This window comes from Lithobates pipiens, unplaced genomic scaffold (genome assembly GCF_037356315.1).
Source record: "Lithobates pipiens isolate NorthernLeopardFrog02 unplaced genomic scaffold, aLitPip1_a1.2 Scaffold_19, whole genome shotgun sequence".
Taxonomy (NCBI): domain Eukaryota; kingdom Metazoa; phylum Chordata; class Amphibia; order Anura; family Ranidae; genus Lithobates; species Lithobates pipiens.
Window position 1 is genome coordinate 594,766,684 of NW_027507764.1, and position 15,067 is coordinate 594,781,750.

A 15,067-nucleotide genomic window follows, 5' to 3' on the forward strand; every position below is an offset into this window, starting at 1 on the left:
GACAGAGGGAAAGGGAGCGCAGACGTACCTGCAACACAGACAGCGAGGTTGGATGGAGATGGTTGTGTGTTCAATTGAAAAATATCCTATGTTTACGGCTTACCCATAAGTGGCCTTAGGTGGTAAATAACATTCAAATAACAGTAAGTAAAAAAAAAAAAAAAAAAAGCAACAGTGTAAAAATAAATAAATAATAATAAAAAAAATAAAGTCCCCCCCCCCCCCCCCATGCACAAATTAAAAACAAAAACAGAAGAGAAGAAGATGAGGAGGTTGCAGTGGAATAGGGAAGGATGTTGCCTCATCTGTATGTTTGGATCCAACAGCTGGCAAGTCCCAGTAAGAGGGGGGAGGGGGAAGGTGGTATATAAGAAGTGCTCTCAGCACTGAGAGGTATACGGAGGGTGGGGGTCACACATCGAACGTCTTTCTGTCTTGTTGCTGTAGTGAGGATCGGGGTGAAGGTCAGTGATGAGGACTCTGCTGATCTTGGGGGTTCTCGTGGTCTGCGGGCTGCTGGTTACCCCATCTAAAGGTGACCGGATGGGGACTGGAAAGGATGGAGGAGAGGTAAGTTACCGGGGGCGGGGGGATGGGGGATTTGTGCGGTGTGAGGGCTCCACAAATCCAGGCAGGAGGCGGCTCTAGGCTTTGTTAAGCCTTCTTAGAGACATGAGCTCCGACTTGCATTTAAAATGGAAACTCTAATGTGGAGCACCTTCCGCAGAGTGGGAGAGTTGCAGACGTGATACAGGAGATGATCAGAGACTGCAGACATAGTACAGGAGATGATCAGAGACTGCAGACATAGTACAGGAGATGGTCAGAGACTGCAGACATAGTACAGGAGATGGTCAGAGACTGCAGACATAGTACAGGAGATGGTCAGAGACTGCAGACATAGTACAGGAGATGGTCAGAGACTGCAGACATAGTACAAGAGATGATCAGAGACTGCAGACATAGTACAGGAGATGGTCAGAGACTGCAGACATAGTACAGGAGATGATCAGAGACTGCAGACATGGTACAGGAGATGATCAGAGACTGCAGACATGGTACAGGAGATGATCAGAGACTGCAGACATGGTACAGGAGATGATCAGAGACTGCAGGCATGATATAGGAGATGATCAGAGACTGCAGGCATGATATAGGAGATGATCAGAGACTGCAGGCATGATATAGGAGATGATCAGAGACTGCAGACATAGTACAGGAGATGGTCAGAGACTGCAGACATAGTACAGGAGATGATCATAGACTGCAAACATAATACAGGAGATGGTAAGAGACTGTAGGCACGATATAGGAGATGATCAGAGACTGCAGACATGGTACAGGAGATGATCAGAGACTGCAGACATGGTACAGGAGATGATCAGAGACTGCAGACATGGTACAGGAGATGATCAGAGACTGCAGGCATGACATAGGAGATGATCAGAGACTGCAGGCATGATATAGGAGATGATCAGAGACTGCAGGCATGATATAGGAGATGATCAGAGACTGCAGGCATGATATAGGAGATGATCAGAGACTGCAGACATGGTACAGGAGATGATCAGAGACTGCAGGCATGATATAGGAGATGATCAGAGACTGCAGGCATGATATAGGAGATGATCAGAGACTGCAGGCATGATATAGGAGATGATCAGAGACTGCAGGCATGATATAGGAGATGATCAGAGACTGCAGACATAGTACAGGAGATGGTCAGAGACTGCAGACATAGTACAGGAGATGGTCAGAGACTGCAGACATAGTACAGGAGATGATCAGAGACTGCAAACATAATACAGGAGATGGTAAGAGACTGTAGGCACGATATAGGAGATGATCAGAGACTGCAGACATGGTACAGGAGATGATCAGAGACTGCAGACATGGTACAGGAGATGATCAGAGACTGCAGACATAGTACAGGAGATGATCAGAGACTACAGACATAATACAGGAGATGGTCAGAGACTGCAGACATAGTACAGGAGATGGTCAGAGACTGCAGACATGGTACAAGAGATGATCAGAGACTGCAGACATAGTACAGGAGATGGTCAGAGACTGCAGACATAGTACAGGAGATGGTAAGAGACTGCAGACATAGTACAAGAGATGATCAGAGACTGCAGACATAGTACAGGAGATGATCAGAGACTGCAGACATGGTACAGGAGATGATCAGAGACTGTAGGCACAATATAGGAGATGATCAGAGACTGCAGACATGGTACAGGAGATGGTCAGAGACTGCAGACATGATACAGGAGATGATCAGAGACTACAGACATAATACAGGAGATGGTCAGAGACTGCAGACATAGTACAGGAGATGGTCAGAGACTGCAGACATGGTACAAGAGATGATCAGAGACTGCAGACATAGTACAGGAGATGGTCAGAGACTGCAGACATAGTACAGGAGATGGTCAGAGACTGCAGACATAGTACAGGAGATGATCAGAGACTGCAGACATAGTACAGGAGATGGTCAGAGACTGCAGACATAGTACAAGAGATGATCAGAGACTGCAGACATAGTACAGGAGATGATCAGAGACTGCAGACATGGTACAGGAGATGATCAGAGACTGCAGACATCATACAGGAGATGATCAGAGACTGCAGACATAATACAGGAGATGATCAGAGACTGCAGACATGGTACAGGAGATGATCAGAGACTACAGACATAATACAGGAGATGGTCAGAGACTGCAGACATAGTACAGGAGATGATCAGAGACTGCAGACATAATACAGGAGGTGATCAGAGACTGCCGACATAATACAGGAGGTGATCAGAGACTGCAGACATAATACAGGAGATGATCAGAGACTGCAGACATAGTACAGGAGATGATCAGAGACTGCCGACATAATACAGGAGATGATCAGAGACTGCAGACATAGTACAGGAGATGATCAGAGACTGCAGACATAGTACAGGAGATGATCAGAGACTGCAGACATAGTACAGGAGATGGTCAGAGACTGCAGACATAATACAGGAGATGATCAGAGACTGCAGACATAGTACAGGAGATGATCAGAGACTGCAGACATAGTACAGGAGATGATCAGAGAGTGCAGATGATACAAGAGATGGTCAGAGGCTGCCAGGCATGTACTGGCCATCGGGACTACCGGGACTCAGTGGGCCGGTTTCATCGCTGCGTGACATGAGAGAGAACTTATTACAGACGCTTCCTGCGCTACTCTGCATTTGAAGAAAACGACTGTGCCCCATGTGCCCAAAATGTGCCCAAAATGTGCCCTGAATGTGCTCTGATGTGTCCCATGTTCCCTTAATGTGCTCTGATATGCCCTATGTACCCTGAATGTGCCCCATATGTGCCCCCATGTGCTGGGCTCTGTACCCTGATGTGCTGTGCCCTGAACCCTGTACCCTGGTATGCTGTGTCCTGTGCCCCAATGTGCTGTGCCCTGATGTGCTGAGTCCTGTACCCTGATGTGCCATGTGCCCTGTCCCATGTGCCCTAAATGTGCCCCATGGACCCTCATGTGCTGTGCCCTGTACCCCGATGTGCTGTGCACTGACGTGCTGAGTCCCGTACCCTGACATACCATGTGCCCTGATGTGCCCTGTGCCCTGGGCTGGTCCGAATAAAGTCCAGGGCCACATTTTTGTCCCAGTCCAGCCCCCCGGAGACGTTAGACATGATACAAGAGATCAGTGGTGCACGGCTCCCACCTGCCCTGATTTGGAGGGACTGTCCCTCTGTCCCTCTTTCTCCTTATTTGTCCCTCATTTTGCTCTGATCTCTATAGTTGTATATAAAATGCACTTTTTATCTTTCAAAAAGTGTTTCCCAGAGCTAAACCTTTCATCCATAATCTAAATTGCTGCATCTGTAAATTTCAAAAGCCAATATAAAGGAATAGTAGTGGTAAAAAAATAAATAAAAAAAAAGCCCTTGTGGGTACTAATCTTTTTTTTTAGGTGAATTCTCCTCTAAGGGGGCGTGGCAGGGGGTGTGTCCTATGCATACATGCTTTTGCTAGAAGGTGTTTCTCATTCCTATCTCAAGAAGTAGGGAGGTGTGGTGGTGGTTGGTGCTGACAATTCTTGGGGGGGGGGGGGGGGGGTGCAAACAAACTGAAGAATTCTAAAAAAAAAAATGTAAAAAAAAAAAACACACCACACATCTATTGCAACCACTGTGCCCATCAAATGCCACCACTGTGCCCCATTTATCCAAATCACTTGTGGGGTGCCTAGAGCCGCCCCCTTTGTGGCAGACAGCATCTGTTTGATTGGTGGGGGGAGGATATGTGCTCGGGGGGCTTTGGGAGGGGAGAAGAGATGTGCTGGGGGACAGAGCTGGACTGGGACAAATATTTGTCACTGAACTTCATCCAGACCGGCCCACTTTAATTTTGCAAACACACACAAAAACAGTATATAAACTATACGCAATTGTGCAAAAAAACTAATTATGGACAGTGGCAGTACATTTACCCCTCCCCCCTCCCCCCACCATGCTGCATATTACAGATATCACAGACATGCCATGCAGCCTGCATCTAGTATAGCATTTGATTATCTTATTAAGTGCTCACTTGAATGGCACTGGTGAGGTGATGGACTTTTCTTTGTCCCTGGACCCTGGCCCTGTCTGTGCTGCTGTCTGGAGTGGAGTCCTGGAGCTGTGGAGCAATGTTCTGGTTCCTCCTCGGCGGCGCTTTCTCTTCAGTCCCAGGCCAGGCAGCTACAGTGCCTTGCGAAAGTATTCGGCCCCCTTGAACTTTTCAACCTTTTGCCACATTTCAGGCTTCAAACATAAAGATATAAAATTTAAATTTTTTGTGAAGAATCACCAACAAGTGGGACACAATTGTGAAGTGGAACGAAATCTATTGGATATTTTAAACTTTTTTAGCAAAGAAAAAACTGAAAAGTGGTGCGTGTAAAATTATTCGGCCCCCTTTACTTTCAGTGCAGCAAACTCACTCCAGAAGTTCAGTGTCAGGTACTCACCAAAGCCGAAGTGCTGAGAGCGGCTTCCCTTGCAGCTGGGTGCACAGTACCCCTGAGGATGGAACAGCGGGTACAGGGCACAGAGAGGCACGGGTTGCCAGCAGGTGACTGGAATGCAGCAGGTCCACTGAAGGAAGAGATGCCCGTGCAGAAGATCTTGGAACTGGTAGAGGTAAACGCCTGCCAGGGGTTCCAATACCTGGAGTGAAGGCCGAGGGTCAAACACAGGTACAGTCCGTGAGACAAAGGATATTCCAGAAGCAGGCCGAGGGTCAAGCACAGGTATCAGTCCGTGAGACAAGAGATATTCCAGAAACAGGCCGAGGGTCAAGCACAGGTATCAGTCCGTGAGACAAGAGATATTCCAGAAACAGGCCGAGGGTCAAGCACAGGTATCAGTCCGGGAGCCAGCAAGGCTAAGTGCAGAAAGTCCGTTTAAACAAGCCAGGGGTCAGATCAGGAGAGAAGCAGAGTGGTCTTCAAACAAGCCGGGTCACAACAGGAAGTGGTCAACAGGAACAGGAAACAGGAACACAGGTGAGCTGAGGAGACAAACCAGCAAAGACACAGAGCACATTGATGCCTTTTATAGGACTGTCAGGCCAATCAGGTAAGGCCCATAGCCGTGTGCATAGGCTTGCACATGCGTGTACGACATTGTGTCGTACGACGCATATGCATGCGTCGTTGTGCAGCTCTTCCCCGCAGGCGCACGGGGAAGTGCCGACGTTGAAGTCTGGTGATTCTCTGACAGTGCCCCCCCCCAAGGGGCAGCCTCCGGATGCCCAATCTGGCTGGTAGCTTGGGGTGTCTCCGGTAAAAATCCCGTATCAGGCGAGGAGCGTGGATGTTGCTGGAGGGTTCCCAAGAACTGTCTTCAGGGGGATATCCTTTCCATTTTACCAGATATTGGGTCTGTCTTCCCCTTTTTCGACAGTCCATTATGGCTTCAACCTCGAATTCTTCCTCGCCTTCGACTTGGACGGGTGGAGGTGGTGCCACTTGTCTACCGGTGAAGGAGCTTGGAATCACTGGTTTTAATAGGGATACGTGGAACACCGGGTGAATTTTGTACGAACTAGGTAGCGCCAGTTCAAAAGCTACTGGGTTTACCACCCTTTTGATTGCAAAGGGGCCAATGAACTTGGGACCGAGCTTCCGTGATGGGTATGGCAATCTCAGGTTGGCAGAAGATAGCCAAACCTTATCCCCGATCTTGAAACTTGGGCAACTTCTTCTTCCTCTATTGTAGTATACTTCATAGTCTCTTTGAGCCTTCTTCATGGCCTCCTGAATCTGTAGGAAATTGTCCTGAATTGACTTTACCCGTTCTTGGACTGCAGGAGCGGAGACTTCAGGGACGGAATCTGGCAAGAAAGAAGGGTGGTAGCCATAGTTCGCCCAAAATGGAGTTTGGTTGGTGGCGGAATGTACAGAATTATTATACGCAAATTCCGCGTAGGGCAGGAGAGAGGACCAATTGTCTTGAGAGCAGGAGCAGAAGCAACGAAGGTATTGTTCTAGTGTCTGATTTGTTCTTTCTGTTTGCCCGTTGCTTTGCGGGTGGTATGCGGAGGATAGTGAGGACTTGATTTCTAGTGCTTTGCAGAGGTCTTTCCAAAATTTGGAGGTGAATTGGATTCCCCTATCAGACACGATGTTGAAAGGGATGCCATGTAGCCTCACGACTTCCTTGATAAAGATACTTGCTGTAGCTGAAGCAGAAGGGGTGCCATACATAGGTAAAAAATGTGCCATCTTCGAGAGACGATCTACCACTACTAGGATTGTAGTGAACTGGTCAGAAGGTGGTAAGTCAACAATAAAATCCATAGAGATCTCTCTCCACGGGCGTTCAGGAACAGGTAAGGACCTCAAAAGTCCCCAGGCCTTGGTGATTGCCCCCTTGTTACGCTGGCAAGTGATACAGGATTGGACATAGTTCTTGCAGTCCCTTCTCCAACCCGGCCACCAGTACGAACGACTGATTAGATCGGCAGTCTTCTGGATCCCAAAATGTCCTGCCATCTTGTGGTCATGAAAGGTTTGCAAAATCTGAGGTCTTACTGAAGGAGGAATGAATACCTTGTTGTGTGCCCATAGCAAACCGTGTTTCCTTTCCAGGGAGGATACTGTAGTTTTGGAGAGTTGGTTAGTGGCTTGTTTGATGGCAGTTTCTAGATCGGGCTGGATAATTTGGAGGAGGTTGTGTGGAGACAGAATAGTTGTGGGTTCGGGTGGTTCTTCGGCTTCTGGAAACATTCGGGAGAGTGCGTCTGCTTTCCCATTTTTGGAACCGGGACGGAAGGTGATATGGAAATTGAACCTGGAGAAAAAGAGAGCCCAGCGTGCTTGTCGGGGTCGGAGGCGTTTAGCAGCTCTGAGGTACTCCAGGTTCCTGTGATCTGTAAAGATCATGATGGGTTGAGACGCACCCTCCAGCAGGTACCTCCATTCTTCCAGTGCAAACTTTATAGCAAGAAGTTCTCGATCTCCGACATCGTAATTCCTCTCCGGAGGACTGAGTTTCCGAGAGGCGAAGGCAACTGGATGAAGGAGAGCCTTCGGCCCACTTCTTTGGGAGAGGATAGCACCTAATGCGAATTCAGAGGCGTCCACCTCCAACACATAGGGAAGGCTTGGATCTGGATGTAGGAGGATAGGAGCTGATATAAAGAGTCTTTTAAATTCATCGAAGGCTTCCTGTGCTTGTGGAGACCATTGAAATTTGACCTGCTGGCGGGTTAGTTGGGTGACGGGGGAAATAATCGTGGAGAAGCCCTGGATGAACCTGCGATAGAAATTGGCAAAGCCAACGAATCGCTGTACAGACTTTTTGTCTGAAGGTGCCGGCCATTCTTGAATGGCTTTGATCTTCTTTGGATCCATTGAGATTCCTCCTGTGGAGATGATAAATGCAAGGAACTGGATGGTGTCTCTCTCAAATTCACACTTTTCTCCCTTTAGGTAGAGCCCATGTTCTCTGAGGACAAGGAGGACCTTCCTGACGTGAGTACGGTGCAGTTCTAAGGAATTGGAAAAAAATCAAAATATCGTCAAGATATACTATCACGAAGTTGTCTAGATACTCACGGAAAATATCGTTGACCAGATGCTGGAATGTGGCCGGGGCATTGCAGAGCCCGAAGGGCATCACTAGATATTCAAAATGCCCGAATCTTGACCTGAAAGCCGTCTTCCACTCATCCCCATCACGGATTCGGACTAAGTTATATGCTCCCCGAAGATCTAGTTTAGTAAATATCTTGGCAGTTCTTAGGCGTTGAAAAAGTTCAGGGATGAGTGGAAGCGGGTACCTGTTCTTAATGGTAATTTTATTAAGTTCCCTGTAGTCCACGCAAGGCCTGAGAGAACCGTCCTTTTTTTCGACAAAAAAGATGCCTGCACCAGCTGGAGAAGAGGATAGTCGGATGAATCCCTTTTCCAGGTTTTCATCTATGTAAGAGCGTAGGGCTTCTAGTTCAGTCTCTGATAATGGAAAGATCCGACCAAATGGGATTTCGGAACCGGGTAGCAAGTCTATCGGGCAATCATAGGGCCGATGGGGTGGCAGAGTATCAGCCTTCTTCTTGTCAAAGATGTCCAAAAAATTATGATAGGCTGAAGGGACATGTTGCAGGTTATCAGGTATGGTCTGTATGGTTAGGCAGGAGGTGGACTTGTGGGAGGTCGGCAGGTGACAGTGCTGTGAACAGTAGGCAGATGAAAAGAGTATACAAGAGTGCACTAAAAAATTCCTATAAATGCCTGCCTAATTAGTACACTACACTGCACTTTAGGAAACCAATATGCAAGATAAAAGAATAAAATGATATACAAATTATAATTTAAAAAAAATACTCTTTTTTTAAAAAATACTCCTTTAAAAATATACTCTATTGGCGTAAAATCTCCTTTCTTTAGCTGCTGCTTTAAAACACAGAAATATAAACAATATACAAAAAAATTGTAACTTTTTTAAAGTATATGGCTATATTTTAATTAGCTGTTTATATAAAGCCTTCAAACGTTAACTCAGGAATCTGTAATTAGACAATATAAACGGTCCTATCGGCCGATCAGATCTAACGTATGTGTTCATGTGCATATACGATCGTTTTTTATACTCTTTTTAACTAATACCTTTGGATCGGTGGAGAACCATGGATCTTTACATATGGACTATTGCTAAACTTTGCGCATACTGTTTATAAATGCATAATTTTCCCAAACATCTCTACATTGGATGTGGGTCTGCACTAGTCACAGTTGCTTTAGACATAAAATCAGCGATTGGTGCAGAATCCCGCACATCATGCGGTGATGGATGTTGATTGGTTTGTTCTGTAGATAAAAAGACACTTCCGGTATTACAAGTTACGCCCTCAGATGAAGTCGGATATGACGAAACGCGTCAGCGCGTAACTATACCGGAAGTGACGAGTGCGCCTCAATCCCTGCGCTTCAGCGAGCGGTAGTAAGGCACGAGACAGCGAAAACGTTCGTTCCTCCTCGATCATAGCTGAACCAATGGGATAAGGCACAGTACTTTTTCAATGCTTAAATACTTTGTTTATGTGGTACGCATATATATGTTGGGTTTTGTTTTATCTAAATAAATAGTGTTAAACAATATCACACTATGTTTGGGCATCTTTGCTTTTTTATATGAGAAAACTGGATTCCAACAAGAGAGACATCTAGTGGCCATAAGAAGCATTGTTGATTGGCAGTTTAAAGGCGTTTTTGATCTTGCTGTTCGGTGAGTGCATCCCCAAAGGGGGATCGTGTGTGCCCCACAAGTGGTGAATTTTATGGTGGAAGCTACAGTTTAATCACAACAGTGAACAGATAAAATAAGCACCTTCTATCCTGGACACGGATCAAAATTTCAATGAACTCACTTTATATATAAAAAATCTTTTAAGATGAAAAGAGTACTTCTTTCTTGTTCCAGTTGATCTGTGGGTCGTGGGCTTGTAACCAAGGGAAACCCAGAATGATTGGGAACATAGGAGAGTGGATAACGTCAAAGCGAAGAAATTCGCAGTGACCAGAGTCTGTGGCTGTCAAGATTGGTACTGTTTCCTGGGTCACAGGACCGGAGCAGGGTAGGGAGCCATCGGCCAGATGAATCTGAAGGTGTTGTTTTTTAGAGCAGAGGGGAACGTGCAGGCTCCGAGCTAGGGTTATGTTCATAAAGCAACTGCAGGCCCCGGAGTCAATGATGGCTCCCAGCCGAACCTCCTCTTCCGCCACCTGTAATGAAACCGGGAGGACAAGGTGAGACCGGGGGGAAACCGCAATCTGGGACTTCACAGCAACACGAGGTTGGCACTTACTGGGTCTCACAGGGCAGCTGCGTAGGAAATGGCCCGCTTCACCACAATATAGACAAAGGTTGGCTTGATGCCGACGGAGTCTCTCGTCAGGGGTGAGTGGAGCCCGGACCAAGCCCAGCTGCATGGGTTCGCCATCAGTAGAGGAGGTGGGAGCTGGAACAGGTGCGGGTACCGGGGGTACCCGGGGTAGCATCCAGATGGGTCTAGGTGACTGGAGGCGTTCGGAGCGACGCTCCCGTAGACGTCGATCAAGTTTGGTAGCCAACTGGACCAGATCTTCCAGGGATGTAGGGGTGTCTACTCGGGCTAGTTCATCTTTTAAGGTCTCAGACAGGCCCAGACGGAACTGATACTTAAGGGCAGCCTCATTCCAGTTAGTGTCCCCAGACCATTTCCGAAATTCCACAATGTAGTCCTCTACTGGTCTCTTTCCCTGGGTAAGGGAATGCAGGATGGCTTCAGCCGTAGCGGTGCGCTGGGGATCGTCATATAGTTGTGACATAGCTTCAAAAAAAGTCTCTACTGAGTCAAGAAGGGGGCTCTTCTGTTCTAGGAGGTTATGGGCCCAGGACTGTGGCTCATCGGATAGCAGGGAAATGATGAAACCCACCTTTACTGACTCAGAATGGAAGGTCCTGGGCTGCAAAGCCAAATACAGGAGGCATGCGTTTTTAAATGACCTAAACTTCTTCCGGCTGCCCGAAAAACGCTCAGGAGTAGGGACCCTGGGTTCCGGAAGGGTCATGGCTACCGCAGGTGTAGCATTGCCTTGGGCTTGCGAAGCAGAAGGTCTGCTGGATGAAGAATCTGGTAGACTGGGAGCGACTGCCAAGTGCTGAAGGCGACCCTCAATCTGGAAGTAGCCATCTTGGAGTCGCTGTACGGCCTGGGTGAGGGCTGCAACCTGCTGGCAGAGAGCCTCTAAAGGTGAGCCAGTCCTGTCGGCTTCTGACATGGCTGGTTCGTACTGTCAGGTACTCACCAAAGCCGAAGTGCTGAGAGCGGCTTCCCTTGCAGCTGGGTGCACAGTACCCCTGAGGATGGAACAGCGGGTACAGGGCACAGAGAGGCACGGGTTGCCAGCAGGTGACTGGAATGCAGCAGGTCCACTGAAGGAAGAGATGCCCGTGCAGAAGATGTTGGAACTGGTAGAGGTAAACGCCTGCCAGGGGTTCCAATACCTGGAGTGAAGGCCGAGGGTCAAACACAGGTACAGTCCGTGAGACAAAGGATATTCCAGAAGCAGGCCGAGGGTCAAGCACAGGTATCAGTCCGTGAGACAAGAGATATTCCAGAAACAGGCCGAGGGTCAAGCACAGGTATCAGTCCGGGAGCCAGCAAGGCTAAGTGCAGAAAGTCCATTTAAACAAGCCAGGGGTCAGATCAGGAGAGAAGCAGAGTGGTCTTCAAACAAGCCGGGTCACAACAGGAAGTGGTCAACAGGAACAGGAAACAGGAACACAGGAACACAGGTGAGCTGAGGAGACGAACCAGCAAAGACACAGAGCACATTGATGCCTTTTATAGGACTGTCAGGCCAATCAGGTAAGGCCCATAGCCGTGTGCATAGGCTTGCACATGCGTGTACGACATTGTGTCGTACGATGCATATGCATGCGTCGTTGTGCAGCTCTTCCCCGCAGGCGCACGGGGAAGTGCCGACGTTGAAGTCTGGTGATTCTCTGACATTCAGCGAGGATCTCCGAATGATCCAATGTTGTCCTCAATGACTGATGGTGATAAATAGAATCCACCTGTGTGTAATCAAGTCTCTGTATAAATGCACCTGCTCTGTGATAGTCTCAGGGTTCTGTTGAAAGTGCAGAGAGCATCATGAAGACCAAGGAACACACCAGGCAGGTCCGGAATACTGTTGTGGAGAAGTTTAAAGCCGGATTTGGATACAAAAAAGATTTCCCAAGCTTTAAACATCCCAAGGAGCACTGTGCAAGCCATCATTTTGAAATGGAAGGAGTATCAGACCACTGCAAATCTACCAAGACCTGGCCGTCCCTCTAAACTTTCAGCTCAGACAAGGAGAAGACTGATCAGAGATGCAGCCAAGAGGCCCATGATCACTCTGGATGAACTGCAGAGAACTACAGCTGAGGTGGGAGAGTCTGTCCATAGGACAACAATCAGTCGTACACTGCACAAATCTGCCCTTTATGGAAGAGTGGCAAGAAGAAAGCCATTTCTCAAAGATATCCATAAAAAGTCTCGTCTAAAGTTTGCCACAAGCCACCTGGGAGACACACCAAACATGTGGAAGAAGGTGCTCTGGTCAGATGAAACCAAAATCCAACTTTTTGCCCACAATGCAAAACTATATGTTTGGCGTAAAAGCAACACAGCTCATCACCCTCAACACACCATCCCCACTGTCACACATGGTGGTGGCAGCATCATGGTTTGGGCCTGCTTTTCTTCAGCAGGGACAGGGAAGATGGTTAAAATTGAGGGGAAGATGGATGCAGCCAAATACAGGACCATTCTGGATGAAAACCTGTTGGAGTCTGCAAAAGACCTGAAACTGGGACGGAGATTTATCTTCCAACAAGACAATGATCCCAAACATACAGCAAAATCTACAAAGGAATGGTTCACAAATAAACGTATCCAGGTGTTAGAATGGCCAAGTCAAAGTCCAGACCTGAATCCAATCGAGAATCTGTGGAAAGAGCTGAAAACTGCTGTTCACAAACGCTCTCCATCCAACCTCACTGAGCTCCAGCTGTTTTGCAAGGAAGAATGGGCAAGAATTTCAGTCTCTCGATGTGCAAAACTGATAGAGACACCCCAAGCGACTTGCAGCTGTAATCGCAGCAAAAGGTGGCTCTACAAAGTATTAACGCAAGGGGGCCGAATCATTTTACACGCCCCACTTTTCATTTTTTTATTAGTTAAAAAAGTTTCAAAAATCCAATAGATTTCGTTCCACTTCACAATTGTGTCCCACTTGTTGGTGATTCTTCACAAAAAATAAACATTTTATATCTTTATGTTTGAAGCCTGAAATGTGGCAAAAGGTTGAAAAGTTCAAGGGGGCCGAATACTTTCGCAAGGCACTGTAAGCTTGGGCAGCAGCTGCTACGCTCTGACTCCTCCCATATCCCCGGGCCGCCTCCACTCTCCGGCCACGTGTGACGTCACAGCGCTGGGACAAGGAGGCTGCCAGTACGGTTAGTGAGTGGCAGCGTCATAAAGGGGTGGAACTTGTGTGCCGGGCCGGCCCAGGCGCTGTAGCGGAGCCGCAGCTGCTGCCGCCACCAGCGTTAAAAAAAAACCCCACTATTGATCAGCCTGACAAACGGTCCAGCAGCCCACTGAGCCAATCGGCTCACGGGAATCTCCCGGTAGTCCCGATGGCCAGTACAGACCTGCTGGGGGAAGAGATGGAGCCGGGTGGGATGGGGGTGAGGTGGATGGAGCCGGGAAGGGATTGGGGTGAGGTGGATGGAGTCGGGAAGGGATTGGGGTGAAATGAATGGAGCCGAGAAGGGATTGGGGTGAGGTGGAGCCGGGAAGGGATTGGGGTGAGGTGAATGGAGCCGGGAAGGGATTGGGGTGAGGTGAATGGAGCCGGGAAGGGATTGGGGTGAGGTGAATGGAGCCGAGAAGGGATTGGGGTGAGGTGGAGCCGGGAAGGGATTGGGGTGAGGTGGATGGAGCCGGGAAGGGATTGGGGTGAGGTGGTTGGAGCCGGGAAGGTATTGGGGTGAGGTGAATGGAGCCAGGAAGGGATTGGGGTGAGGTGAATGGAGCCGAGAAGGGATTGGGGTGAGGTGGAGCCGGGAAGGGATTGGGGTGAGGTGGATGGAGCCGGGAAGGGATTGGGGTGAGGTGGTTGGAGCCGGGAAGGTATTGGGGTGAGGTGAATGGAGCCGGGAAGGGATTGGGGTGAGGTGGTTGGAGCCGGGAAGGGATGGGGGTGAGGTCAATGGAGCCGGGAAGGGATTGGGGTGAGGTGGATGGAGGCGGGAAGGGATTGGGGTGAGGTGGATGGAGGCGGGAAGGGATTGGGGTGAGGTGAATGGAGCCGGGAAGGGATTGGGGTGAGGTGGATGGAGGCGGGAAGGGATTGGGGTGAGGTGAATGGAGCCGGGAAGGGATTGGGGTGAGGTGGATGGAGGCGGGAAGGGATTGGGGTGAGGTGGATGGAGCCGGGAAGGGATTGGGGTGAGGTGAATGGAGCCGGGAAGGGATTGGGGTGAGGTGGATGGAGGCGGGAAGGGATTGGGGTGAGGTGAATGGAGCCGGGAAGGGATTGGGGTGAGGTGGATGGAGCCGGGAAGGGATTGGGGTGAGGTGGATGGAGCCGGGAAGGGATTGGGGTGAGGTGGATGGAGCCGGGAAGGGATTGGGGTGAGGTGGATGGAGCCGGGAAGGGATTGGGGTGAGGTGGATGGAGCCGGGAAGGGATTGGGGTGAGGTGAATGGAGCTGGGAAGGGATTGGGGTGAGGTGGATGGAGCCGGGAAGGGATTGGGGTGAGGTGGATGGAGCCGGGAAGGGATTGGGGTGAGGTGAATGGAGCTGGGAAGGGATTGGGGTGAGGTGGATGGAGCCGGGAAGGGATTGGGGTGAGGTGGATGGAGCCAGGAAGGGATTGGGGTGAGGTGGATGGAGCCAGGAAGGGATTGGGGTGAGGTGGTTGGAGCTGGGAAGGGATTGGAGTGAGGTGAATGTAGCTGGGAAGGGATGGGGGTGAGGTGGAT

General features: G+C 49.1%; 1 long non-coding RNA gene across 1 annotated transcript in view; it reads left to right on the forward strand.

Annotated features, from left to right (window-relative positions):
- Positions 1-361: 361 nt before the first annotated feature.
- Positions 362-15,067, forward strand: part of LOC143997808 (uncharacterized) — a 38,140-nt gene continuing 23,434 nt past the window's right edge. The window contains exon 1 of the long non-coding RNA XR_013277740.1: positions 362-570. This is a non-coding gene — a long non-coding RNA (uncharacterized LOC143997808). The remainder of the gene's footprint in view (positions 571-15,067) is intronic.